Source organism: Leucopleurus acutus (assembly GCF_964270905.1).
Source record: "Leucopleurus acutus genome assembly, chromosome: 5".
NCBI lineage: Eukaryota > Metazoa > Chordata > Mammalia > Artiodactyla > Delphinidae > Leucopleurus > Leucopleurus acutus.
In genome coordinates, this window is record NC_139147.1 from 706,555 (window position 1) to 711,754 (window position 5,200).

The following is a 5,200-nucleotide window of genomic DNA, read 5'->3' on the forward strand; positions in this document are numbered from 1 at the left end:
TATTCCATTATATATATACACACACCCCCTCACCCACACACCACATCTTATTTATCCATTCATCTATTGATGACCACGTGGGTTTCTTCCATAACTTGACTATTGTAAATAATGCTGCGATAAACATAGGGGTGCATATATCTTCTCTAATTAGTGTTCTTTTTCTTTAGATAAATACCCAGGAGTTGAATTCCTGGATCACGTGGATATTTAATTTTTAAAGGAATCTCCATACTGTTTTCCATCGTGGCTGTACCAATTTACATCCCTACCAACAGTGCAGGAGGGTTCCCTTTTCTTCACATTCTCACCCACACTTGATAGTTGTTGTATTTTTGATAACAGCCATTCTGACAGGTGTGAGGTGACATCTCATTGTGGCTTTTTAGAAAAAATCTCATTCTGGTTTTGATTTGCATTTCTCTGATGATTAGTGACGTTGAGCATCTTTTCACGTGTCTCCTGACCATCTACATGTCTTCTTTGGGAAAGTGTCTATTCAGATCCCCTGCCCGTTTTTCAATTGGGTTGTTTGTTTTTTTGCTATTGAGTTGTATAAGTTCTTTGTATATTTTGGATATCAACCCCTTATTGGATATTTTGTTTGCTAATATCTTCTCCCCGTCAGTAGGCAGTCTTTTCCTTTTGTTGACAGTTTTCTTTGTTGTGCACAAGCTTTTTAGTTTGCTGTGGCCCCAATCCGTCTCTTTTTGCTTTCATTTCTCTTGCCTGAGCAGACATATCCAAAAAAAAATTACTAAGACCGATATCAAGGCGCATACTGCCTATGTTTTCTCTTAGAATTTTTATGTTTTTAAGTCTTACACTTAAATCTTTAATCCATTTTGAGTTTATTTTTGTATATGGTGTAAGAAAGTGCTCCAATTTGATTCTTTTCCATGTGCTGAATAGCTGTCCAGTTTTCCCAAGACCATTTATTGAAGAGGTTATCTTTTCTCCATTGTATATTCTTGCCTCCTTGTCAAAGACTGATTGCCCATATAGGGTTTATTTCTGGGCTCTGTACTCTGTTCCATTGATCTATGTCTCTTTTTGTGCCAGTACCATGCTGTTTTGATTACTGTAGCTTTGTCGTATAGTTTGAAATCAGGGCGTGTGATACCTCCAGCTTTGTTCTTCTTTCTCAAGATTGTTTTGGCTATTTGGGGTATTTCATGTTTCCATAGAGATTTTAGAATTATTTGTTCTAGTTCTGTGAAAAATGTCATTGGTATTTTCATAGGGATTGCACTGAATCTGTAGATATCCTTGGGTAGAATGGACATTTTAATAATGTTAATTCTTCCAATCCATGAACACAGTGTACCTTTCCATCTGTTTGTGTTGTCTTCTGAAATTCTTTTATTAGTGTCTTCTAGTTTTCCAAGTACACGTGTTGTTATCTCCTTAGTTAGATTTATTCCTAGGTATTTTATTCTTTTTGATGTAATTGGAAATAGGATCGTTTCCTTAATTTCTCTTTCTGATAGTCTGTTGTTAGAATATAGAAATGCAACAGATTTCTGTATATGAATTTTGTGTTCTGCAACATCACTGAATTTATTGATGAGCTCTGCTAGTCTTTTGGTGGCGTCTTTAGGATTTTCTATGTATAGTATCATGTCATCTGCAAGCAGTGATAGTTTTACTTCTTCCTTTCCAATCTGGATGGCTCTTCTTTCTTTTTCTCATCTGATTGCTCTGGCTAGGACTTCCAATACCATGTTGAATGAAAGTGGTGAGATTGGGCATCCTTGAATTGTTCCTGATATTAGAGGAAATGCTTCCATTTGAGTATGATGGTAGCTGTGGGTTTGTCATATACGGCTTTTATTATGTTGAGATATGTCCCCTCTATACCCACTTTGGTGAGGGTAATGAGGTTTCACGTTGCACTGGTCAGAATGGTCATTATCAAAAAATTTAGAAACAATAAATGCTGGAAAGGGTGTGGTGAAAAGGGAACCCTCTTGCACTGTTGGTAGGAATGAAAATTGATACAGCCACTACAGAGAACAGTATGGAGGTTCCTTAAAAAACTAAAAATAGAGCTACCATATGACCTAGCAATCCCACTACTGGGCATATACCCTGAGAAAACCATAATTCAAAAAGAGTCATGTACCACAATGTACCACTGCAGCACTATTTACAATAGCCAGGACATGGAAGCAACCTAAGTGTCCATAGACAGATGAATGGATAAAGAAGATGTGGCACATATATACAATGGAATATTACTCAGCCATAAAAAGAAAAGAAATTGAGTTATTTGTAGTGAGGTGGGTGGACCTAGAGTCTGTCATGCAGAGTGAAGCAAGTCAGAAAGAGAAAAACAAATACCATATGCTGACACATATATATGGAGTCTTAAAAAAAAAAATGGTACTGATGAACCTAGTTGCAGGGCAGGAATAAAGAGGTAGATGTAGAGAATGGACTTGAGGACATGGGGAGGGGGAAGGGTAAGCTGGGATGAAGTGAGAGAGTGGCATTGACATATATACACTACCAAATGTAAAATAGACAGCTAGTGGGAAGCAGCTGCATAGCACAGGGAGATCGGCTCGGTGCTTTGTGACCACCTAGAGGGGTGGGATAGGGAGGGTGGGATAGGGAGGGTGGGAGGGAGGCTCAAGAGGGAGGGGATATGGGGATATATGTATATGTATGGCTGATTCACTTTGTTGTACAACAGAAACTAACACAGCATTGTGAAGCAATTATACTCCAATAAAGATGTGTTAAAACAAATGCCCATGGACTCTCAAAAAATGAATAAATAAAACTCAATAATAAGAGAACCAAATTAAGAGACGGGCAAAAGGTTTGAATAAATACCTCAGCAGAGAAGGACAGAGGGCAAATGAGCACATGAAAAGATGCTCAACATCATGTTATAAGGGAAATGATAATCAAAACCACAGTGAGTTGCCACTGCATACCCACTTGAACGGCTAATGTTAAAAAGACTGAGCACACCACATGCCGCTGCGGATGTGGAGCGACTGGAACTCCGCTGCAATGTGGAGAGAACATAAAATGGCATAGCCACTGTAGAAACCAGGTTAGCAGATTCTTAAAAGTTAAAGATACACCGTCATGTGCCCCAGTCACTTCCCTCCTAGGTATTCACCTCCAACAGAGACTTGTACATGCAGCTCACAGCAGTTGTATCTGTGGACACGGAAGGGCGGGCAGCTCCGTAGGGGCCCCGCTCCTCCGGGTGCCGGGCATCAGCCAGGGCTGGGGATGTGCCTGGCACACGATCATCTCCTCTGGGCCCTACGCCGGGCCCCACGCCAGGTGGCACGAGTGAGGCCCCTCTTCCTGACTCTGGGGGCATCCCCCGTGGCGCCCTCGGGGCTCCTCCAGTGGCACCTGGCCTGCTGTTTCCCGGCCTCTCCCGCCCGGACCGTGGGGCTGGCATATCTCCACTGACACGTCCAGAACCGAGCGCCTGTCTCCCCAGCCCTCGTCCGCAGCCTCCCCGTTCACAGAGGGCAAACCGCCTTTCCAGGGCTCAGAGCGAGAGCCTTCGTTCGCGTGGCCTGGACCCTCTTTCTTCCACAGCACACTTCGGTTCCCAAGGGAATCCTGCTCATTCTTCCTTTGGATGCCTCCAGAACCAGTGCACCTGGCTGAGCCGCACGCTCTGTTAGCCCCGCAGCCTCCAGGGCTCCCCTGGCCCCCGGCACTCCTGTGCCCCCCCCCGCCCCCCGCTGCAGCTGCTCCGCCCCGGCCGCCCCTCCGCCTGCTCTTCTCCTGCGGACGCGTGCGCCGCAGGCCACACCTCCCGGGCCCCACGCTAACGCTGCACTTCCCACGTCTTCCTCACGCCTGGCTCTGCCCACGGCCACTCTGGCTCTCTGAGGCACTTCCTCACCCTGCCTACCGGCCACCCGCCGCCCCAAAGCTGACCGAGGGGCCCAGAGGGAGGCCCGTGTCCACCTCGGCCCCGCCACCTCCCAGGCCCTGAGCGAGGCCGGCACGTGGCTGGTGGGTGCGTGAGTGAACCGCAGCCCCGAGCCCTGGGCTTGTGGTGTGGCGGGGACCGCTATGCTGCGCACCCAACCTCGACCAGGGGACTCCTGGGAGGGCGGCGGAGTGTGCATGGGCGGCCCGAGCACCGGAGGCCTGGCCGGAGCCCGGGGAGCGGGGCAGACAAGGAGGGGCTCCTGCCAAGGGGCGGGCACCAGGGCAGGCCCCTCAGGCCACGCGGACTCCCAGCGATGCGGGGAGGGCAGTGCCCCCGCGGGGCTGGCCCTGCCTCACCTCCCGGCCGCCCACCTGCTCGGGGCCGTGAGCCCACCTCTGACGCGAGCAGGCAGAGCTGTCTGCCCCGGGCCTGGGCCCTCCAGGGCCTCAGCGCCGAGAGGGGCGCAGCGGGCTCCTCAGGTGAGCACAGGCGAGCTCAGCCGGGAGGAGGGTGCGTGCGGGCTCCCGCTGGGAAGCGCAGGGGCCACCGTGCCCGGGGTGCGGCGGGGCAGCAGCCTTACTTCCTGACACTGGGCTGGGGTTTGCCCCCCATGCAGTTTTGCAAAAGTAAAACCAGAAGACTCGTGGAGTCAGACAATGACTTGTTTAAAGGTGGGAGAGGGTGGGAGGGCGATTTCGGTGAGGACCTGCTCCTTGGGCGGCAGGCGGCCGCACGAGCGTGGGGGGGGGGGGCGTCTGAGCGCGGGGGGCACAGAGAGGGGCCAGAACCGAGGGGCAGCGCACACGTTTATTGAGCCGGGACGCGGTGCGGAGACGCCTCCGGCCGGTCCCCACTCTCAGCCCCGAAGACGCCCGGGGCCCAGCATCCCCGCTTCGCCCCGCACCCCGGGTCAGGACCCCGAGCCTTCCTTTCTCCCGCCCTCGGACAAAGGGAGACGTGCACCCTGCCCGGCGCTGACCCGTGTGGCCACGGGAGCCGAGGCCGAGGGACCGGGGAGGGGCATTTCCCTGCGGCCACAGCTCCTGGGGCTTGGAGGGGACGGCTGCTGGAAGCACCGTCCAAATGTCAAACCAAGTCTTAAAACAACAGTTACACGGACACTAAGGAACAACGTTTCTAAAACGTCACAGATGGGAGTGGCCCCAAAGCATTTAAAATAATGAACACGGCATGCCAACGCGTGAGGAGACGGGCGTAAGTGAAGTTGGAGCAGCGTCGGGGCGGAGCCGGGGGCTCACAGACACAGATGGAGCGCTGTGG